Source organism: Pinus tabuliformis, chromosome 1_1 (assembly GCF_031772625.1).
Source record: "Pinus tabuliformis cultivar Carrire ecotype Pingquan chromosome 1_1, CPIR1, whole genome shotgun sequence".
NCBI lineage: Eukaryota > Viridiplantae > Streptophyta > Pinopsida > Pinales > Pinaceae > Pinus > Pinus tabuliformis.
The window spans coordinates 232,846,726-232,872,301 of NC_142297.1; positions in this window are offsets into that span (position 1 = coordinate 232,846,726).

The following is a 25,576-nucleotide window of genomic DNA, read 5'->3' on the forward strand; positions in this document are numbered from 1 at the left end:
GATATGGCAGCCCTAAGAAAGAAGATCAAGCTCCCGGCCACCATCCATCCACAGACCGATGAAGTTGCCCAGCAAAGGCAAGAGAAGGAGGCTACAGATCTGCTGATATCCTTATATAAAGAGCTGGTCAGGACTCAGGACCAGCTAGGACAGACTGAAGCTGCAAAGGCAGCACTACAGGAGACACTAAAGCAAAGAGAAGAGGGCCAACCCTCCCAGCCTCCTCCTATCATAATAAACCTTGAGGAAACCCCTCCCAAGATTACTCCTCCTCTTCAGCAAACAGAAACCACAGCACCATCCACAGCAGCAACAACAACAAAATCAGAACAGGCTGCTAGCTTAGACATGCAAAAGCTGCAAGCTGAGATCCAAGCCATGGAATCTCAAATGAAAGAGCTGGATGAGCTTAAGAAAACCTTGACTAAGGTTAATGAAAGGTTTGACAGGAGTAAACAGAATGAGGCAACCAAAGACAGAGAGGTGAAAGCTCTTAAAAAGAGGATTGCTGAACTAGAGAAGGAGCTTGCACTAGAAAGGGTGACAGCTGAAATGAAAGCAGTATTATGGAGCAACATTGGAAGGTCCATTGCCAAACAGTGGCAATATATTGAGACCATGGATGAGCAAATGGTGCTCATCACCAAAGCAAATAAAGAAATACAGAGAGCCAGGGCGAGCCTTGGACACATGCCAGAAGCTGCCACAAGGATAATCAACACTCTGAACTATAAGACTAGCTCTCAATTAGCTGTCATGGGAATCACTAACAGGACAGAAGCAATTGCTGTAGCAAAGAGAGTCGTTACATTAAGGAACTTAGTTGGAACATTGGAGAGGAGGACCCAGGATATGCAAACTGAGATCAATAGATTCCTGGAAAAATTCGTGACTCTGCAGAACAGAGGCCTCCCCAGCATCTTAAGCAGTGTAGGAAGACTGCTCACCCTGGACAATTATAACAAGAGGATTGATGCCCATGCAGTGGCAGAAATTGCACAACCACCCAGCACTTCAGCAGAGCCAGGGCCAGCCACAGGGCAAAGTATGTATGACAGAGTGGAAAACCTGTTTTTCCTAATGAATGAAGTGGACCATCTGTTTGACACACCACCTAACTTCTTCAAATTTACAGAAGCAGATGAAACTCTGGGTGCAATTCTAGCACACCAACTGCCCACTCAGGATGCCTGGAGAAATTTGACACAAACAGTTCTGTCAGGCCAGAATCAGTAGCGCTGTTCCTACAGGCAAATAAGCATCATGCGCAGGCACAGTTTTGAGGAAAAATATCTACAGGAAAGAGGCAGAGGCTGAGCCAACTCAGCAGGACCATTGAGCTCAACACAAGCAACAGTCACAATCACAGGTGACAAGTCCAAGACACAGCGTACAAAGCATTTACTCAGAAAATCTTGACCGACTTAGCTATCTCCAAAGGCTAAAATATCTTCTGACAGAGCATTTAAATGCCTGTACTCTGTAATCAATGCTGCATTAAATTGTGCCCATAATATCTTAAATAGTTGGTAAGGAAGTAAAATCTGAGATAACTCAGGACTCAGATATTTTGTAAATGACCGCAAGTATATATTCACCCTTCACAGCAGTGAAAGGGGTTGGTTGATAGTTGTTATTTTCTTTTGAAGAGCTCTAGCTCGTTGTAACATTTTCAGAGAATTAATACAAAGGAAGAATGGAATTTCCAAGGCTCGGTGTTCTTTGATGTAGTGTGGTGAAAGATGAATGTTACAGGATCCCAGGGTGTTGCATAAAACAGCAAGTATTCTCAAATCTCTTTGTCATGTGTGTTTTGAGTCTTTTGTTCTCTTTGTTGTTCTAATGTTTTACACTTGATAGCAAGGTGAAAGGATAGTACCAGGATTTAACCATGTTTACCCTGGACTCAAACTGAGCTATCATATATGTTTTCCTCATATACAGTAACAGAATTGTAATTCTTAATTGCTGCAATTCAAAACTGTGTTTTTATTGTAACAGTCATTCTCAGGGATTCAACTTTTGCCCCTAAGACCTCTGTTTTCTCTTCTTAAAGCTATCTGTTGGGAACATATAAATAACTAGTGAAAATTCTTAAATGCTTTCACTGTTTGTGTTACCTGTTTCCAGTCTTTTAATCAAAAATCTGTTCTATTAAACACTCAAATGGCCCTGTAAGTCCCATCTTTCATCTCAAAATTTCAAACACATATAGCTACAGACTCCATTGCCCAATGGTACTCAACCTCTCAGAAAACCACTTCACTAGAACCTAAAAGGAATTTCATCAACCAAACACAAACAAAAAACAGTGCATAATAGCTAGCCTAAAACCCTATAACAAACAGTTACAAATCATAAAGAGAGAGCCCTCTCTGATCACAGTTTGGCTAGAAACAGTGATCCAAAGATTGGTTAGTGGTTACCCCGGCCGTATTCCCTTGGGAGTCATAGGGAACAACCTGGGTGTTAACATAAATGGCGACTCCACTGGGGAACTTAGAGTTTTTCAATCACTATCTATTTCCAAAAGCTACCATCAAGCCTGAAACTAGCCAAGAGGCCTTAGGACTGTTTCTGTAAACACAGGGACAGCTTTAGGGAAGAGCTAACTAGGGAAACTTCATCTTAGTTTTGACAAATACATAGCCATTCCAGAATTCTTACCCAGTCCTTGTACATACAAAACCTTCTGTATAAAGTTCTGAAAGAACACTTAGAAGCTGGCTCCTAAAAGAAACCCAAGGCATACTAGGGCACACCCTGACCCTGATCAACCCATCATTGTTGATAACCCAAATATCATCCCAAAGAACATAAGGAAACAGCACAAGCAGGATAAACCTGCTGATCCAGTTATAAGTTTAGACCAACCTATCCTCATACCCACTCCTTGTAAAGTCCTTTTCCGTTCCACACCTAGTTCCCCTAGCTCATCATCAACACCTCACAGCCCTTCTCTCCCATCTTCACCTTCTGCACATACTCCCTCAACCAGTTCCCCACTTATTACCCATCCTCTTAACCCGGTTACACCTGTAATCCCTGTTGTCCCATTTGTTCCTATTAACCCTATAAATCCCATAAACATGGCTAACAGATATGCACCGCTGCAGATACCAGCCAATGCTCCAGCTCTACCCCAAGACTACCAAACTAGACTCTCATTTTTTGACTCCCATGGCCCTTTGACAGCCATCCAGCATGCTAAAAAGATGCAAGACCACTTTGAGACCTATGAAATAGATGATGACAGTGTTAGAATGAGAATTTTTGTCCAAAGCCTAACTGGGGATGTCAGAACTTGGTTTAGATCCTTGAATGCAAATTCCATTGCAACCTCTGAAGTTCTATACCAGGAATTTACCAACAGATGGGAGAAAAAGAGAGATCCACACCATATACTTGGTGAATATAACACTATTAAAAGAGGTCCCCAAGAAACGGTGTTGGAATATTGTGCTAGGTTTAACAACATATACAATGCTATTCCCCAGAACTTAAGGCCCCCTCCTGATTTGGCCCTTTATAACTTCCCTGATGGTTTTGACTCTGATATGGCCTATCAGTTGAGAGAAAGAGACCCTCCAACCCTTGCAGAAGCCCAAAGAGTTGCAGTCACTGTAGAGGCCAACCTAATTGCCAAAAGAAACAGGGCAAAGCTGGAAAAGAAGGTTGGTTTCAAGGAAGAGCCCTCGGGCTTTGATCAGAAGTTGGATGCAATACTAAACAGCATGAAAAGACTAGGTGAGAGAGTGGAATCAGTAGAAAGAAAGTCATCATGGGAAGCACCACAAAACAATACTCCTAGAAACCCAAATTTTAGGAGAACACAGAACCCCAATATAGGAAAAACAGGTGCTGACCAAGATATCAGACCACCTTTTCAAGAAAATTATGCAGAAACTTCCTCGGCTAATCAGCTCAATGAAGATCCTGAGATCAATTTAATAGGTCTGGATGGTAAAAGCCATGTTTTCCTAACACAAGAAGACCATGATGAGGATGAAAACAAAACATTCCAAACACAATCAGGAGAATCCTTTGACTTTAAGCAAGGATATGATACTGCTGTCTATGAAGTCCATAAGCAGTACAAACTAAGAAGTCGGACTGTAAATGCAAATCAGCCTGAAAAGGTAAAGGAGAAACAGCAATCTAAAGAAGCCTCAGTCACTGAACCTAATGACAAAACAAACTTGCCTGCAAAGGAAGTAGTGGTTGAGGAGGTCACTGAATTTCTGTCCACACCACAAGAGCCCACAGCAACATCATCCTCTCACCCAAATCCGAACATCACCCCTCAAGACATGGGCATGGGGGGCAGGTTCCAAAATCAAGATGAAATCCAACAAGAAGATTCATTGAACAAGGAAAGGACTGCTGTCCGTGACCCTAAAATTCAGGTGGATAAACCCTTTGACCTAGGAACAGAGATTGGCAAGTTAAAGATAGCAATTCCCCTTTCAGAGCTAGCCAAGCATGACATATATAAGCAACAGATCAAGAAATCCCTTCAGCTCACCAACAACAAAGATGATGTAAATGTGCTAGATGACACTCCAGAATTACTGTTTGGTCCAGAGGTAGATGGAAAAACAGTAGTCACAGGGGTTTTACCTTTTTATGTCAGCTTACACGTTCATGATAAAATACTGCACAATGCAATGTTTGACTCAGGTGCATCTCACAACCTCATGCCAAAAGCAGTCATGGAAAGATTAAATTTGGATATAACAAGACCATACAAAGACCTGTTTTCTTTTGATTCTAGTCAAGTAAAATGCTTGGGCCTGATTAAGGATTTATGTGTGTCCCTGGTTCAATTTCCCAACAAAACCATTTTAATGGATGTTGTTGTTGCTGATATCCCACCCAAATATGGAATGCTCTTATCAAGATCATGGGGAGCCAAGCTCCAAGGCTCCCTGCAATTAGACATGTCATATGCAACCATCTCTGTCTTTGGACAACCCAAGAGACTTTATAGGGAAACACTCATGAAATACATGGTCAGCAGTGAAGAAAAGCCTCAAAATTTTCCAATATATGCTGTCCATTCGGACATAGACTCCTTCATCCTTTTCAATGACAGCACAAATTCCTTAAGCAATAACATTAAGACCGAAACACCCATACAAGAACAAAACATCCATCAAACAAGTGGCACCTGCCAAAATTTAATCAGCCCAACAATACCCATTCACCCTCCTTTAGTTGTCAAAAATTGTCAAACAAATGATGAAATTATCCTAGGAGACAAATGGGAAAAGAAACCTCAACTCATGCTCACATGGCCATCCCATGAGAAGAATTTAAGATCCCTGACCAGCAAGATAGTCTGTGGGTCCTAGAGTTTGATGGCTCAGTTAACAAGTTAGGGGCAGGAGCTGGAGTATGGATACATAACAAAGAGAAAGCCTGTGCACAAGGCCGGGCATATAGACTGAACTTTAAATGCACTAACAACATGGCAGAATATGAAGCTCTGCTACTAGGTCTCAAGATTGCAAAATCATTACAAGCACATAGCCTCTCAATCATGGGGGACTCTGATCTAGTAATTCAACAAGTAAAAGGGGATTTTGTCACCAATGACAAAAGATTAAGGTCCTACAGGTCTGCTGTAATTGAAATACTAGAAACTTTCTCCGAGTTTGTTCTCACAAAGATTCCAAGGGGCCACAATCTCCATGCTCACAGCTTGGCAACATTTGCCAGCACCTTCAAATTCCCACTACAACCCAACAATTGTTTCACAGCAGAAGTCAAATATAGGCCTTCTATTCCAAACAATGTCAAAGAATGGCAAGTATTTGAGAATGATAGGCAAATAAACAACTTTTTAACTTTGCAACAAGAGTTTACAGGATTAAATATTGACCTTGAGACAGCAAGTCAATCTCAAATTGTTGATGGAGCAAGTCAATCACAATTACAGTTTCAACAGTCTGCCCACCCAATGTCACCTAGGACAGCAAAACAACTACTTAGTCCAACCATTTTCGACAAAGAAAACATTCAGCAAATTCACCAAATTGACTGTGAAGAGCTGGGCAATGCTGAAGATGAAATCATACAACTCAAAGACAATCTTCTCCCAGCAGGCCTTACCCCACTAGAGGACATTTTTGACTCAAATGATGTCCCCAGGAAACCAAAGATGCAGCCATTAGATGCAACAATTGAAGAATGTAACATTGGTACCACTGACAAGCCTAAAATAATAAAGCTGTCTGCTGCTTTGCCCCCTGATCAAAAACCCAAATATGTTGATCTCTTTAAAGAATTCCAAGATGTCTTTGCCTGGGGTTATGAAGACTTGAAGTCTTATGATACCTCTGTTATACAGCACACCATTCCCCTCAAGCCTAATCAAAAACCATTCAAACAAAAATTGAGAAGAATCAATCCTGTGCTTCTTCCTTCCATTGAAAAGGAATTACAAAAAATGTTCAAAGCTGGGATCATAGCACCAATCAGGTTTTCTGAGTGGATTTCAAATTTGGTCCCTACAAGAAAGAAAACTGGTGAGATTAGACTTTGTGTAGACTTAAGGAATTTGAACCTAGTATCACTCAAAGACAACTATCCCTTACCCAAAATGGACCACATCCTTCAAAGAGTAGTAGGAGCCTCAAGAATATCATTGTTGGATGGCTTCTCAGGTTTCAATCAAATCCTGGTACACCCTGATGATCAAGACAAGACTGCATTTACTACCCCATGGGGTACTTTCAAGTATGTGAAGATGCCCTTTGGATTGAAAAATGCAGGGGCAACATTTCAGAGAGCAATGGACATTGCTTTTGCAAAGGAAATTCATGATTTCTTGGTCATTTACTTAGATGATCTTACACCCTTTTCAAAATCTGACCAAGAACACTTGAAACATCTGAGACAAATCTTCATAACATGCAGGAAATATGGTATTTCCTTAAACCCCAAGAAGTCTTTATTTGGTTTAGAAGAAGGGAAACTTCTAGGACACATCATTTCGAAAGATGGCATAAGAATTGATCCAGATAGGATACAAGCTATCCTACAAATGCCTCACCCAAGGAATGTCAAAGAGCTTCAAGGATTCTTGGGAAAAATCAACTTTTTGAGAAGGTTTATCCCAAATTTAGCAGAATTAATCAGATTACTAAACAATATGCTAAAGAAAGATTCAAAGGTCAAATGGACTGTTGAAGCAAAACAAGCTTTTGAAAGTATAAAATTGGCCTTGACTCAAACCCCAGTGTTAACTAACCCTCAGTTTGACAGAGACTTCGTCATTTTCTCCTTTGCCTCCCAACACACTATTGCTGCTGTTTTATTGCAGAAAGATGACCAAGGGAATGAAAAGCCCATTGCTTTTTTCAGCAGAGCTCTTAGGGATGCCCCCCTAAAGTACCAAATAATGGAGAAACAAGCCTATGCCTTGATCAAAGCCATCAAAGACTTTAGGATTTACATCCTTTACTCCCATGTTGTAGCTTATGTACCAAGTCCTATTGTCAAAGACATTCTCACACAAGAAAACTTAGAGGGAAGGAGAGGAAAATGGATTGCAAACATACTTGAATTTGACATTGAAATAAAGCCTACAAAGTTGATAAAAGGGCAAGGTTTGGCTAAGTTAATGACAGAAGCAAATTTCCAAGCCTTAGATATCAACCAACTGGACAGTGAAACAGAGCTGGCGACTCCAAAGATCAATGTAGCCTTTGAACAATCTCCATGGTACTCTGATATCTGTTATGTGTTACAAAACCTGTGTGCTCCCCCAGGACTGTCCAGAACTAAGTCTAGGTTCCTAAAAATGAAAACATCCAAATTTTGTGTGTTAGATGAGAATCTACTCTGGAAAAACCATGAAGGTATTTTGCTGCACTGTCTTCTTGAGAATGAAACTGATAAAATTATGCAAGAATTCCATGCTGGAGACTGTGGTGGACATTTGTACTGGAAGTCCACTGTGGACAAGATATTAAGGGCTGGTTATTACTGGCCCACTATGTTCTCAGATATGAAGAAATTCACAACATCATGCCACAAGTGCCAACTGTTTGAAGGCAAAAGACAATTGCTGCCACTCCCTTTGAGGCCCATTGCAACAGAGAGACCTTTTCAACAATGGGGCTTGGATTTCATCGGAGAAATTCACCCCTCATCTTCAGGACAACACAGATGGATTCTAACAGCAACAGACTACTTCACCAAGTGGATTGAAGCTGCCCCATGCAGACAAGCAAATGATTCAGTAATCATTCAATTTTTGGAGAACAATATACTGGCCAGATTTGGCTGCCCAGACAAGATAATAACAGACAATGCTGCTGCCTTCAGATCCAAGAAGATGGTAAACTTTTGCCATAAATTTCACATTACTTTGGGCCATTCTACAGCTTACTATCCTCAAGGAAATGGTCTTGCTGAATCATCAAACAAAAGCCTGATAAACATCATAAAGAAAGTGCTGGAAGAGAACAAAAAGAACTGGCATAAGAAACTAGTAAATGCTTTATGGGCAGACAGATTAACCACCAAAAGATCAATTGGGACCAGCCCATATGAGTTAGTCTATGGATTAGAGGCCAGATTTCCTTCATCACTAGGTGTGCCAGTTATGAAACTTCTACAAGAAAGCCAAGCAGAGCCAAATGATATGCAAAGAAGGATCAACCAGATAATTTGTCTACAGCAGACCAGAGAACAAGTTTTCAGCAGAGTGCAGATACTACAAGAGAAACTGAAAAAGGCTTTTGACAGAAGAACTAAAGCTGAAGATTTCAATGTGGGGGACAAAGTTCTAAAGTGGGATGCAAGAAGAGAAGAGAAAGGGAAACATGGGAAATTTGATTCCTTGTGGAAGGGACCATTTGCTGTCCAAGCAGTACAAGGTAATAACACTTATTTCCTTAAAAGTTTGACTGTGACTGAACTAGATGAAGGTCCTGTCAATGGCAGGATGCTGAAGCACTATTATGATGGTTCACTATGATAAGGATCCAAAGGTTCAATGTATATATGCAGGCCTACATATGTTTTCTATTGTTAGTTTGTAAAAAGAGGTTTTCCAAGTGCTGCAACTAGCAGCAATAGGCAGATAGAACCAGAGGTTCCCCAACAAAAAGCACACAATTTTGACAGGTTACACGCATCAGATCTCAAAGATTAAGATGGACAATCAAGCAACAAGGCAATCTGACCTGCTGTTCTTGGTCTTTCAAAAGAAAAACCATCCCCATGTGGAGCCACTGTTGGATACCTATAGTAATAGGTTTCATATTTCATGATTGATTATTGAAAATCCAAATATGCTCTGCTTTGTTACTACAAAGATCCCATATTTCCAGGAAATCAGAGGTGTGTGAAATACTTCAAATATTGAGGACCTTATTACAAATTTTGTGGATGATTCAACAGTTCAAGCTGGATCATGCCATGTTTCAATTTTGAGTTGTAGAATAGAGAAAGAAGTCTGTCCAAACAGCTTAATCTTGGCAGACAAGTAGTTCAGGTAGAGAAACAAAGGTTCCCAAAAGTCTAATCTGGGACCTTGGAAGAGATAAGGGTAGAAGCAGATAGAGTAAAAAAGGAAAAAGCCAAAGAAAAGAAAAGGCAATTGAGGGTTGCAAGTTCAAGTGCCCCTCCAAGGAGAAACAAAAAATGCTAGGTGAAATAGTGGGGTAGGCAGTTGTGGTTGCAGAAAAGACATGTTCACCATCACATAGTTGTCAAAGATGTTTTGCCAAGGCAATGAACATATCAGCAAAAAAGGTGGTGAATTTCATGGATTCACAGCAGAGAGCATCACTAACTTCACTTTTTCCCCTCTACTCCATCATTAACACCCCCTTTCTAAATCCCCCTCCTTCCCTCATACTAACTCCTAACTCTACTATGTAATTCCCCTATTTTACCCCTACCCCTAATAATAATAACACTAAGGTGTATAAAACCCCAAATGATATATATTTTCCCTCCCCTAGGCATAATAGCCGAGAATTCTGCAAAGAGGGACCATAATGGCACCTGGCCACCATGGTGAACCTATCTCCACTATTTTTCCTTTGCTGCAAATCATTTCCCCCAAAAATATACCTTTGCATGGGTAAAACCCCTCTCTAAACCCCTTTGACCTATAAAACCCTCTGCAAACCTTACAAAAATCAAATTTCCGCCTTCAGCACGTTCCCAAATGCAAGCGCGGGTGGTCAGAATCAAAACATTTGGAAAACCATGCAAAAAACCCACAGACGGTTAATATTTCCGCCGCATTATCGGCCGTGCACCTCACACCTCCGCCAGCCGTCGGATCAAGCCTTCCAGATCCGACGGCCCACAGCAATATCGGAGCGCCATCCACAACCGCACGTTAACTCCCGAGAACGTGACGTTGCGCCTCGTCACGCCTCCGCCACGCGTCGCCCGATGGACCATCTCGGAGCTCCCTCTGACACCCTGGGCGCCGTACTCTAACCGCCCCGGGAGACCGTGACGGTTAGAGCCTTAACCATAACTCTCACGGTTTCACTTCCGCCCGTCCACCATTAACCTTTCTGCCACGTCCAGCTCACCGCTGACTGGACTGCCACCTCACCGCCCTTTGACCGGTCGTCTTCTGCCACGTCCTCCCTGATGACGTCAGCTGACGTCACATCACCGTGACCCACCAATGACGTCATGCTGACGTCATTGTAAAAAAGCGCCAAACGGGTAAAAAACTCATATTAACCAAATTTTACGCGTTTTTTCACCATTTCATCGTTATTCCGTCTGAACTCTCTGCTCAACCATTTCTGCCTGGATTTCCGCCAACCGGTAAAATTAGCTAAAGCGACCACTTCAGCAGCTGCAGTACACCTTGCCACGACCTCTGCACGTCGAATTACAGGTATTTACACTGCCCTGCCTTCCATACGACCTGCATTCAGCTCAAAACTGCTCACAGGCATAATAGGACCATAAGATCGACCTTTTCACCGTTAGAATCTAGTTGTACCTCCACCATTGTCACTGTGAGGTCCAAAAATTCCCTGCAGAGCCGTAATAAGCTGCAATTCATCTAAAAACCCTCAGTTCTGCGTTTCCCCGGCAAATTCACTACTAAATATCTCTGAACTACTACCAGAAGCTCACTTAGGCCCCAAAGAGGCTCTGTTACCAATTACCAGCAGTATTTCAATTTCTAGCTGGTGAATTCCCCTCTGACAGTTCAGAAAATCAAGCTATTTTCCACTGAGGGCAGTCTGCGGTCTGTTTTTGCCCATTCACCTGTCAGATTGCAATAGTTTACCCCTTCAGAAGCTATGGAGACCCCCATTGCTCTCAATATCAAGCCTATCAATGCTCCCCACCAAGAATTGGCATGGAAGCCCCTGGGAGACATGGACTACCAAATGCTGGACTGGTTTCCTATGGGAACTAAGTATAATATCCTGATGCTAAATGAACTGAGAGCCCAGCACATGAGTGGAGCAGATATCTTGGGGATTTGGGAATCAAATTTGCCCATATACAACCTTCCCCAAGTTAATCCCATGCCAGAGCTTATCTACAGTTGCCAGGAGTGCTATGACCCCAGCCAAAGGGCAGTCATTAGCCCCACAGGCCTAGTCCTGTTTCAGATCACTCCAGAGAGTATAAATCAGATGCTGCATTTCCATACAGCCAAGAAACTGACCCCTCTTTCCATGCAAGATTTGATAAAGAGAGGAAATAACCTGTCTAATGACCAGATTGTGAAGATTAACCAGCTATTTCTCACACCTAGCTCTGAAGCAGTCAGAACCCCTCCCATTGGGTACCAATGTCTGAATGAGTTGGGCAGAATGCTGGTGGACCTAATTAGCTATGTCCTAGGGTTCAGGGGGCTGGAAGATGTAGATGACAGCATATTGGCAATGCTGTCTATATTTGCCCCGGGTAAGCCTCCAGCTGTGCAGTATGACTATGCAACCTACATTGCAGAGAAGATTCATGATCAGTTCATGAACCTGAAGAGAGAGAGACTGTTCAGATACTCCTCATATATCTACCATTTGTTCCTTTTCAATCAGCCAGCCACCTTCTCAGTTCCTTTGAGGCCACTCAATGCCCAAGGAAGCCCAAGATCAGTTATTTTCTGGACCTCTGTGTTTCATTTTACCTCAGTATCACCTTATACATACTGTGAGTTCATTGATCTGTTTGTTCATCCGGCCCTAACAGTTCTGCAAGGTACTCCTCCTCCCAGATTAACCGACGAAATGAAGAGGATTTTACATCTGAACAAATCCTACAATATTGGCAACTGGTACTTCTACCAGAACCACACAGTCCTTAGGATATATGGCTGTGAATTGAACCCATTTAGATTGCCAAGGTATGTCCCCATGAGGCTTTTTGCCCTGGAGTATTTCAGGCAGTTTGGGAACTCAGATTACCTTCATTTTCAGAGTAGAAACAAAAAGTCACAGCTGAAGGTAAGAAGCCAGCTAGGTTCCTTCTTGTATAACAAGACAGAGGAAGGATGGAAAGAGGCACACAGCATGCTAGAAGGCCTCAGATTGCAGACCAGTTTTGAGTGGATTCCTTATGACCCCAATCATAGTATCTCCCTCAGGAGAATTAGATACAGACTGGGCAACTATGCACATAAAAGACAACCGGAAATAGAAAAGTATGCCAATGCACTAGATTGGGAAGAGGGTACACTAATAGAACAACTCACTGAGGTAGAACTGCTTGAGAAAGAAGCCAGGAATGTACAAAAGGAAACTGACTTGGAAACTTGTGCACAGGTGCCTTACTCCTACAGAAGACAAAGTGGAACAGCTGCTGGATCTGCAGCAGCACAGCAGCAAACCACTGAAAAGACATCCCAGGCAGCAAGCAAAGACAAAGGTAAACAGGTGGAACAGCCACCTGTATTGACAGAGGAACAAGTGGACACCTTGCTACAGCAGCAAGAGGAAATGGAACAGCAAGAGCTGGGACAGCAACAAGAAAAAGCACAGTCCAGTGAGCAGCCCTTACAGCAGGAAAAGGGGACAGATCAACCTGGCAGTACCGAGCAGCAGCCTCAAACAAATGTGCCTCCCAGGACAGACACCAATGTTGACACATCAGTCCTCCAAACACCACAAAAGGAGGATGTGACAAGGAAAAGGGATAGAGAGACCCCCCACACCTCATCTTTCATCAGGGGAGAGAAGAGACAAAGACTGAATGACTCCCAAGAGGAGGACATTGCAGTAAGGCAAGCCATGGGTATGGGCCCACCCAGTGGAGAACTTTCGGCCAGCTCATCCCAGCGAGGACATGACATGACAATGGGAGGAGAGGTCAGCTCCTCCAGTGAAACAAGAAAAGGACAGTCAAGTATAAAACAGCAATTCATTGACATAAAAAGGAGGAGTGATCCAATAAAAGTGCAGCTATATGATCACTTGTTGAACCTAGCTCCTAGCAACCAGCAGAGACTCATGTCTGCTTTCGATGTGAGCGAAGGCAAAATGATAATGAGCCATTTCATGCCTACATCTTTGCAGCCTCAGTCCACCTCAGATTATCTAAGAACCAACATGGAGGTTCTTGCCAAAGACATACACCCCATGGACAAAATTGAACTACATAAGCAGACTGGGGAAATGGTGTATGCCTCCTTGGCAGATGAGACATTAGAAAATTATAAATTAAAGAGCAGCCTAGACAACACAGCTTCTCAGCTGGAGTTAGAAAGAGCTTCATCACAGGCCAAGGACAACAGGATCAAGTCCTTGGAAGAGGTAATCATAGAGATAGGGCATGACCCTAAAGATGTCAAAGGCATCCAAGAGCTCCTGAAAATAAGGGATGCAGATATGGCAGCCCTAAGAAAGAAGATCAAGCTCCCGGCCACCATCCATCCACAGACCGATGAAGTTGCCCAGCAAAGGCAAGAGAAGGAGGCTACAGATCTGCTGATATCCTTATATAAAGAGCTGGTCAGGACTCAGGACCAGCTAGGACAGACTGAAGCTGCAAAGGCAGCACTACAGGAGACACTAAAGCAAAGAGAAGAGGGCCAACCCTCCCAGCCTCCTCCTATCATAATAAACCTTGAGGAAACCCCTCCCAAGATTACTCCTCCTCTTCAGCAAACAGAAACCACAGCACCATCCACAGCAGCAACAACAACAAAATCAGAACAGGCTGCTAGCTTAGACATGCAAAAGCTGCAAGCTGAGATCCAAGCCATGGAATCTCAAATGAAAGAGCTGGATGAGCTTAAGAAAACCTTGACTAAGGTTAATGAAAGGTTTGACAGGAGTAAACAGAATGAGGCAACCAAAGACAGAGAGGTGAAAGCTCTTAAAAAGAGGATTGCTGAACTAGAGAAGGAGCTTGCACTAGAAAGGGTGACAGCTGAAATGAAAGCAGTATTCTGGAGCAACATTGGAAGGTCCATTGCCAAACAGTGGCAATATATTGAGACCATGGATGAGCAAATGGTGCTCATCACCAAAGCAAATAAAGAAATACAGAGAGCCAGGGCGAGCCTTGGACACATGCCAGAAGCTGCCACAAGGATAATCAACACTCTGAACTATAAGACTAGCTCTCAATTAGCTGTCATGGGAATCACTAACAGGACAGAAGCAATTGCTGTAGCAAAGAGAGTCGTTACATTAAGGAACTTAGTTGGAACATTGGAGAGGAGGACCCAGGATATGCAAACTGAGATCAATAGATTCCTGGAAAAATTCGTGACTCTGCAGAACAGAGGCCTCCCCAGCATCTTAAGCAGTGTAGGAAGACTGCTCACCCTGGACAATTATAGCAAGAGGATTGATGCCCATGCAGTGGCAGAAATTGCACAACCACCCAGCACTTCAGCAGAGCCAGGGCCAGCCACAGGGCAAAGTATGTATGACAGAGTGGAAAACCTGTTTTTCCTAATGAATGAAGTGGACCATCTGTTTGACACACCACCTAACTTCTTCAAATTTACTGAAGCAGATGAAACTCTGGGTGCAATTCTAGCACACCAACTGCCCACTCAGGATGCCTGGAGAAATTTGACACAAACAGTTCTGTCAGGCCAGAATCAGTAGCGCTGTTCCTACAGGCAAATAAGCATCATGCGCAGGCACAGTTTTGAGGAAAAATATCTACAGGAAAGAGGCAGAGGCTGAGCCAACTCAGCAGGACCATTGAGCTCAACACAAGCAACAGTCACAATCACAGGTGACAAGTCCAAGACACAGCGTACAAAGCATTTACTCAGAAAATCTTGACCGACTTAGCTATCTCCAAAGGCTAAAATATCTTCTGACAGAGCATTTAAATGCCTGTACTCTGTAATCAATACTGCATTAAATTGTGCCCATAATATCTTAAATAGTTGGTAAGGAAGTAAAATCTGAGATAACTCAGGACTCAGATATTTTGTAAATGACCGCAAGTATATATTCACCCTTCACAGCAGTGAAAGGGGTTGGTTGATAGTTGTTATTTTCTTTTGAAGAGCTCTAGCTCGTTGTAACATTTTCAGAGAATTAATACAAAGGAAGAATGGAATTTCCAAGGCTCGGTGTTCTTTGATGTAGTGTGGTGAAAGATGAATGTTACAGGATCCCAGGGTGTTGCATAAAACAGCAAGTATTCTCAAATCTCTTTGTCATGTGTGTTTTGAGTCTTTTGTTCTCTTTGTTGTTCTAATGTTTTACACTTGATAGCAAGGTGAAAGGATAGTACCAGGATTTAACCATGTTTACCCTGGACTCAAACTGAGCTATCATATATGTTTTCCTCATATATAGTAACAGAATTGTAATTCTTAATTGCTGCAATTCAAAACTGTGTTTTTATTGTAACAGTCATTCTCAGGGATTCAACTTTTGCCCCTAAGACCTCTGTTTTCTCTTCTTAAAGCTATCTGTTGGGAACATATAAATAACTAGTGAAAATTCTTAAATGCTTTCACTGTTTGTGTTACCTGTTTCGAGTCTTTTAATCAAAAATCTGTTCTATTAAACACTCAAATGGCCCTGTAAGTCCCATCTTTCATCTCAAAATTTCAAACACATATAGCTACAGACTCCATTGCCCAATGGTACTCAACCTCTCAGAAAACCACTTCACTAGAACCTAAAAGGAATTTCATCAACCAAACACAAACAAAAAACAGTGCATAATAGCTAGCCTAAAACCCTATAACAAACAGTTACAAATCATAAAGAGAGAGCCCTCTCTGATCACAGTTTGGCTAGAAACAGTGATCCAAAGATTGGTTAGTGGTTACCCCGGCCGTATTCCCTTGGGAGTCATAGGGAACAACCTGGGTGTTAACATTTCCCTTGGAGTGACCCATGATATATAATATGGTTGGTCATTAGCTATATATAGGTCAATGGATGTCCAAGTCATGTATTATGATGTATGTCTTTGATGCAACACCAATTCATTCGGTGCATGATGTAAACTTGGCTCCATAGTGTCATGGTTAGTGAAAGGTATAGAGGAGTTATATGTCAGTACTATGTACTTGTCACAATCATGTATTTTATCTATGAAGCAATGTATGTATTTTAATGTATTATATATAATTTCCTAATTCAATCAGAATCATGGTCATGAGGAATGGTCTCTTACTCTTGGCAATGAGGCTCATTACAATAGGCAGATGTGTTACTCCAGCAAACAAAGTGTATTTGCAACTTCATTACATGCTTAGGAGGAGCATGCTCAGTTTCAAGAGTTGTCATGGCATTGGTAGTGGTGTTGGAAACCTGTTTCCTTGTTCTTCATGTATATCTTGCAGAGGACTCTTCTATGGGATGCATCAGTATGATGTTGTGAATGACAGGGGGATCACTGTTCTCTTCCGGCACATTATTTCCGTGCTACTTCAGTTTTATATGACCCTTTTCCATTAATGTCAAAGGGGGAGATATTTTGGATTGATGTGTCATCCTCTCATGTTGTACTGAGGTTGCCATCAATGCCAAAGGGGGAGTTATTGATGTTGGTTTGAGGTTGGCCTGACGACTTGGTTGGAGAGCTGCTCATGTTGTGTTGCTAGTAGGTGTTGTTATCGTTTCTGCATATGTCTCTATATCTCTTGGATATAGGTGTTCCTATAGTTGTTTAATATGTCTCTATATGTCTTGGAGACATTGGTTCGTTGCTTCATAAGTTCAGTTGTATGCTGCTTGTGTTGGAGGTGCTTCCACATGTGATGGAGGAAGTTTTATGTCTTGAGGTTGTTGCTACAGAGGATAGTGATGTTGCTACAGGTGATGGAAAGGTTGTTGTAGGTGATAGAGTTGTTCAAAATAATTTGAATTAACCATTTCAGAAAAATAAATAATAGAGGAAGAGAAGAAAACTTATGTTGGTTCTCTTGCGTGAGGAAATTGTTAAACATGCCAACTCAGAAATTTACTGGATAAAGAAGTGACAGTTTTGCGTCAGATATTTTGGAAAATGAGGATGGATCAAAAAATTATGAGACATGGATTTTGTGCATAATGGACCAAATAAGTTTTTTTACAAGCCTTTTCTCAAAATTCGGTCTAGATTGAGAGAAACGAAAGGTTCTGCGAAGGCAATTTTCACATATTTTATGTTGTTCAAACATGCCAACTTAGAAATTCAGTGGATAAAGAAGTGACAGTTTTATGGATGATTTTTTGCATAAATGAGAATGGATCTCAAAATTCGGAGACATTGGTTTTGTGACGACCGAACCAAATTAGTTTTCCCGTGAATATTTTTTTAAAATTCGGTCTAGATTGAGAGAAATGATAGGTTCTTCTAAGGAAAGTTTTGCAGGTTTTCTGTTGTGGTTGTTTTCCAAATTTCCCCAATTACAATTCGAGATTTGATTTTTTTCCAGAAAGTAATTAAGTTTGAACCTATTAAAAAATTCTAGTGGATTTAGTGGTTGGCTAAATCAATGAGCTTATCCCGGATCGAAATAAAGCATATAAATAAGATTGTTGAGCTTAGTAGTTCTGAGTAATTATTGAGTTGAGCACTTAAGTTCATTTATATATTGGATATAGCTTATTGTGAGATGATTGATTGTCTAGTTGAGTTGTGTGTGTGAGACATTTGATAGTGAGTGAAGATAGCTCATTGTGAGATGATTGATTGTCGAGTTGTGTTGTTAGTGTGTGAATGTGGAGAAGAGTCTGCAAATTGCATGTGCCTCATAGTATGCAGATTTTCTGAGTTAGTTTGTAATGATAGTAGCAGAGAGTTGAAGCGCATTTTAACCATTCTATTTATGCAGTGAGTGATTTGTTGGTGTGTGATTGCATTAGTGACTAAGGATATTGTGTTTTTCCTTGTGTGGATAGTTTTTTATGGAATTTTATGGTAGTTATTGATGCAAATTTATTTGTTCTTTGATGCTATGTTGCTGCAGTGCTTATGTTGAGCAAGTTTTGAGAGTCTATTCTGAAAATATATGAAACACAACTCGCATGGAGGTAGTGTAGACATAGAGGTTTTGAGTAGACTGTTATAGCTCCAAATCTCACTCTTGAGGTTTGTGATGTTGCACTCATGGCCTAGGGCAACCCCTCCTTCCAGACCTGGTCCAAAATTTAAAAAACAGTGTTTTATTCCTTATACGCAACATTGCCCTGAGCTAAATGCGTGTATGCGCGGGTCTGTGTATACCAAACCCACGTATATGTCTTAAAACACTTAAAAAAATAAATCTCCTTAATTTCGGGCAGAGATCACAGGTTTCACCTGTTGATTACCTATTAGTGCTCGTGGCCCAACTGTTCCCAACGAATTCCCAACTAAAAAAGTACTTTGGGAGAAGTATAAAAAGGCTTCAATGGGAAGGCCTAAGGGAGGAGAGAAGAGAGAGAAATATTACTATGCTGAGATTTCCCTGACCAGGTCTGAAGATCCTAGTGCTTCCTGTACTTCCCCCATTTTACAAGAAACCCTTGTTTCCTTGTGTGATGATGTCTATCTACTACTTGAGATATCATGGAGTAAGTCATGGAAGGAGTTTTTTAAAGGCTTCAGACTGGACGAATCCGGAAGATGGTTCCGCTTGGAGCCTGTGAAAGGATGAATCAGGTGAAATTATTCCTTTCTGTACTTTATTTGTCTATAATAAAAGAAACACATCTTTGTTCCTGATATAAATCTTCTTCATGTTTATGATATTCATGTTATGATTCATATGTGAATGGTTGTTTAATTACATAACTAACTACCTTTCATTATAATATGAAGACAGTTTCTTTATGATGTTTAGTCCATATATTGTTGTACTTTCTAGAATTGATTGTTTTACAGGTTGAAGGAGCAAAAGGAACTCCAAGAAGGGTTTGGACCCTGGAAGGATCTTCTCAAACGTAGACCTCAAGAATGCCCCTTATCATAGAGTTTGCTTATATTAGCATTATGGCTGTATGGAATGTGAGTTTCTCTGTATAGACAACCTCTAGTCTGCTAGGGTATCAACCCAAGACCCTAGGGGAATTTATTCCCTAACAGAATTGGTGACTCCATTGGGGACAACAGTATTGTTGTTCCTAGTTTGGGTGTATTCAAGCCAATCAAGGCTCAACTGTCCATTTTCTCTCTGTTACTGTCTAGTCTATTCTTGAGTTGCAAGTTTGATCAATTTCTTTAGACTGTTTTTTATTTTTCTTGGAACCTTTTATATACGCTATTTTTTTTTTCTATTTACAGAGGCATATATATGCATCTTTCCTTAAGCAAACCTGCGTATACACATGTTTCCTTAAGCTTTGTCGCATATACATGAAACTGTGCACAAACACAGTGGCGTATATCTTATAATTTTCAAGATTTGTTAAATATTTTTGCTTCTGAAGCTCTATCTGCTGGTCTGATTTAGTCCTGAGCAGTTACTTTCCTGTGTCAGTTTGCAGTTTTACAGTAAGCATCTTATTTAAAATTCTCTCTGATTGTGAAATGGTTGGTCTTATTTGTTTTTCTTGCAAACGTCATCGTTTTTTCTTAAGCACACAAGTTTTCCTGCAAGGAATCTTGGCTACTCTGTGTCTTCAGGGCAGGAAGGTTGATCTCAATCTTTGTGTCAAGTTTTGTTTTGGTGACTTGTTGGTTTGCATGTTAAAATGGTATCTTTATGACCATCCGCTTTTCTTGCTTTCCGAAAGTTGTTGGTTTACACTTTCTTGAAAGTTGTCTTTTCAATCTTTTGGATTTTATTGCCAAACTCTTGTGGCTACTTTTGTGATTGTTAAGAGCATTTCGAAACACTTTCTTGTTGAGTTCTCACTTGTTTTGTGTTGCAAACTCGCAAAGAGTTTCATTGCCTATTCTTCAATCATAAAGTTTCAGTCTTATTTAGAGCACTTTTGGAAAGTCATTTTTGCTTTGCTTTTGAAGGAAACTTCTTGAAACTTTGTTTTGCTTTCTTGAACTTTGTTTTGATTTAGTTTTCCTTTTTATGAGTGAAAGTGCATTTTTGTTTGTCTTGAAACGTGCTTTTAGTGCCTAGACAAAATAAGCAACACCAACTTATATTCCATCTAAACATTTTAAGTGGCAAATTAAAAATTGATAAACAAGTAACTTTCATTCCTTGATTTAAGAGTAGTTTTGAGTTTTGCATCAGCATGTACTTGTTGCATTAGGATTAATTTGTGCATATTTCTAGGCATCCATAGTTTTGTTAACTTTTGTGAGTGTAAAGCTTGAGTAAAAGAAAATTTTCTTACTTTCTTTGAAGTTCCTCTGAACCTTGTAGAAATTTCTTTCATCGAAAAACGAAAACAAGTGCATTTGCATGTAGTTTGGTTTTTATTAATTTATTTTGCATCAAAACACCACTAGTTTCACTTCCGCTTATCCCTTGACTTAAATAACAGCCCATTTAAAAACAAGCGCTAATTAAAATATACTAGAACTTTTTATAATTGTCAATTTAGACACACCAATAAGTTTTAGGATATTTTAGGGCCTTGGATTAGGCGAGTGGAGAGATAACTTTCCAAGGCCACTTAAACTGTCAAAGGTAGAAGTTTGAATAGTGAGTGAAAATCCAATAGCGTTAGGAAGACCAGGAAAGCTCCAGATCTGGGAGTTAAGCACGAGGGTTTTTGAAGACAGGGAAGAGAGATACCCCCTCTCCTACTTGTCCGATCTTACCTCACGACTGTTCTACCTGGCTTCTGCAGCGAGTTGGTAACCTTATTTGCTACTCCTAGGGATCTACACAGGTGGCTGTGGAGGGGAATCCCGTGGCACCTGAGGTCGATGTTGTATCACTCTCAACAGTAATACTGGAGGGCACCCTCGCGAAGCTTGGGGGCTTGCACTGGTGCAGGCTATTGTTAGGAGGTCAGTGTAACTTCCTCTAATACCTTTGCTGATAGGACTGGGCCATCATTATCCCAGACTATCTTCAGAACGCCCCTTACTTCACTTTCTTGTATTTTGGTGTCCGGTCCTAATCACTTGGAGCGAAATACTTGGAAGTAGTTTGACTGGCTGATATCTTATAGGGACTTTATAGTTTGTGCTATGTGCTTTTAGTTGGCCTAGCTTTCATTTTTTTGAGTCTTTAGTTAGATCTTAATAAAAAATTCAAAGTGGTTGACCGATCACCTAGACGGTCTCGAAGACTTCGTGGTCTTTCACCACCAAGTTTAGAGCCTTCTCCTAGAAGGTGCAAAGGTAATACTGCCAGTGGGTTTCGTCCCGTGGCAACTGACGCATCGGGGATTGATCCTCCTCTCAGGGTATTAGTGTTCTACATAGGCCTGGTACTTCCATAGAACAAGAGAGGAACACTCCAGTTCTTTCTCGAGTCCTCTTTCGGGCGGAAGATAACGTAGAGGTAGAAGAACTCCCAAAGTCGTCAGCGGCTCCGAATTCTCCTCTACCTTCTAGTTATCCAGAAGTATTACAATACGTTGGGACTTCGACGCATAGACTGTCAAGTCCAGGTCACATTACGCACTTACCATCGATGACCACTACTGGAAGCATGGCTTCTACTACAAGTGCTACAACTATGCAAACTCCAACATCAATACAAGGGGGAGGAATGATTTCCATCTCCTCTGCTTCTTTGTTTGGGTCTTTTGCTAGCACATGTTTAGTTGGGTCTACCTCCATTCCTTCCACGAGTGGAAATTCCCAAAGCAATGCTTTTAGTTCTGGATTCTTCCCATTTGGCACCTATTCACAGGGTATTTCGTCAGTTCCGGTTAGTGCCGCCACATCCATGATGGGTGGATCAGCTTCATTCCATGGTTTTCCTTTTGGAAGTGTTCATATACCACATTCCAACCCAACAATTGGATCTATGCCTTTCTCTTCCTAAGGACAAAGTAGCAATCCTTTTCAAGGTTGGACTAACCCTGTGGTTAATGGCATGGGAACTGGGAATCCGTTTTTCGGCCAACAAGAGAATAGGCCGTACTCCACAGTTAGTTCATTTCAAAGTATTCCTCCTTTAGTTTTTTCTTGGAATCCTTATCAGGGGTTATCAACTCCTTATAATCCTTTAGGAGGAAGCTTCACCAGTTATGGAGGTTTTGAGCCGGAGTTGGTCAAACTCTGAATTTTGCTGGATCACAAGGCTTGCCTTTTGGTTCATCTGGTTCTGCTGGTTACTTCGGGCAGCCTGGTGCCTTCCAAAATCCAGGCCAATCTTTTTAGCACTTTGGGAGCTCCACCCAATCTAGGTGGAATCCCCAAGGTCCTCCTAGGCTTCCATTTCTGGCAACTTTGAACTTGCCAGATCTCACAAAATTAGCAAACAATCCAATCAAATACAATCCAGCCTGGCCTCCGGTTCCAACCAAACTCCCTTCGGACATTCCAAAATTCAAAGGGAAGAGCGGTGAAGACGCAGGTGACCATGTAACCACATTCCATTTGTGGTGCTCATCAAACTGCCTTATTGATGACTCGATTAGGTTGAGAATTTTTCAACGCACCTTGACTGATAATGCAGCCAAATGGTATATAGAGTTTCCAGGGGGCAGCTTTACATCTTTCGCCGACTTAGCTAATATTTTCTTAAATCATTTCCAGTTGCCTGTCCGTTATGATGCCAGAACTGAACTTCTGGCCAATTTTCGTCAGGACACAACAACTCACATTTCTGATCATATTCAGGAATGGAGACGGAGAAAGAGGCTCATTAAAGCCAAAATTCCTCTGGAATACCGTCTTGAATGGTTTTTGAAATCTTTACAACCGGAAATATCTAAGGATGTCTCCATGTCCGGAGTCTATTCTTAGGAGCAAGCTATTTTTAGGGCCCAACAATTAGAATTGATCTACTCTCAGTCTGGGATCCTACAAAAATACTTGCCAGATGCTCTTGGGTCTAAGGTTGATATAGCCAAGTCGAAGCCAGGTCCCCATGCGGATGGTATCGTTGGATCGGTAGACACAAATGCGGTGAACTTGTTGAGCCAATTACAGTAGTTGTCTTTGCAAATTGCCCCTAACAACCAAGTCACATCGTCTAACCCTTCGGCTTCCCAACCCTCTTCGATTAATGCCGTCCAATCTGATAACCCTAAAGGAAATCAAAATTCCAATGGGAAAAAGAAAGGACAAGGTAAGAAAAAGAACCAGGATGGGAAGGCTGACGCAAATAAATCTGGCAATAATGCTGGTGGTGGTAGAAATGAGTCTAGAAAGAAAGTCAAGTTTCCATGGAAGTTGTGCAGTGGAGACCATTTAACTCATCTCTGCCCAAAGATTCAGGATGCTCAGTGCTTGTTAGGGCAGCAAGGGGCTTCTAGTTCTCAAGCTGTGTTAACCAACCCTTTTCCCCAAGGGCAGCAATTGCTTGCTGGCACGAGTTCAAATCCGGGTACCTCCTCAGGGGGCAGCCAGGAAGGGGAAAAATCATCAAATGTTTTCATGATGGGTTCTAATGTCCATGTGGCTACTCGGTCACGTGATTATGGTGAAGCCAAAACTTCCAAGGACAAAACTACTCACGGAAATACCAACATTCATATTGAGTGACCCCCTGTTGAGACTATACCACGGATACCGAAAGGTTCCACTAAACATGCGACTATTAATCCTAACGCTAGGGCCACCCAGAATTACTCCATTGTTGAGGATCTGGCTCAGAGTCCATGCGCCATATTTGCTTTAGAGGTTCTCCAGTCGTTTCCGGCTCAACGAAGTGCTTTACTTTCGTCTATTGGGGCAGTTGATCCAACTAATTCTTTAGTGCTCACTTTCGATATGTTAAATGTCAAAAAGCGACTGCCTCATCATATGGCTTTTCAAATAAAGTCTACATACCGGAAGATTAACATTTTTCGTACCATTATTAATGAAGGAGCTTCCACGTGCGTCATTTCGATGTCATGCTAGAAGGCTATTGGATCACCTTCAGGTGTTCCTTCACCTACCGTCCTGACTGCATTTGATGGACATTCTCATAAGCCGCATGGGATTATCCCAGCCTTTCCTATATGTGTTTGGGGGAAGGTCATCAATACTGAAGTAGAAGTCAGTGATGCTAACGTAGACTACAATCTCCTCTTAGGAAGGAACTGGGTATACGAAATGGACGCCGTTGTTTCGACTCTGTTTCGTGTCATTTGCTTTCCTCATGAAGGGAAAATCGTTAAGGTTGATCAATTGGATTATTGTCCAGTCGATCCTCAAGCAACTTCTGACTCTATTGTTCCTTTAGTGGATAACCCTCGCCCGCCTACTGAGAATCTAGGAGTTGGGATGTATTCCTCATTGATGGGTACCTTTGATTTTCCCTCTCCTATCGCTAGAATCAATGTCGTTTCATCATCTAAGGAGTCTCCTCGAGAAGAGTTCTTCCGAACTCATTATTTTTCAGACCCTTGGACCTTGCCTTCACCTACGACCACATTAGCTGAAGGACAAGTTAATGGAATGGCATTCCCTATGTCTGCAGCTGAGCTTAGATATCAGTCTAGCGTTAACTTTGCAGATGACCATTCTACTCCTTTTTCCAAAGAGAAGCTAGATGGTGACGTGGCCCCGGCCTGGGCCCTTGATTCTACCTCCGCCTTGGACTGCTTAGATTCGGTTTTACCTTCTGAAGAAGCAATCCTTGAAGTAATGATGGGTATAGATCGACCTTGGGAAGACTTACACCATCGTTCATATTTTCTTCCTCCATTGCAGGAGGTGGAATCAAGGTTCTCCGAGCTCTTTGCTAGTGATGTTTGTGTTAGAAAATTATATATTACGGAGCAATGGAACACATAAAATATTGCAGAAATATAAACACAGAAAATGCATAAAACAAGAGAGACACAGATATACGTGGTTCACCCAGTTTGGGCTACGTCCACCCCGAACAGCCAATCCTTCCTTTCTATTATCTAGAAAAATGAAGAGACACAACCTACAACAGATCCACTGTAATATCCTCTGTTTTCTCTCACAGTCTCACCTCTCCGTTTCTTGCTCACAGAATACACATCTATTACACAACCTCAAATACAATGCCCTCATACAAAGAGATGGGTTGCCTTCTAGGGAAAAAAACCCTAAACTAAACATAAGTTCTACCGTCAGATCATCCGCCTAATGAACAACACAGATTGACTAGAAATTACTATACTTT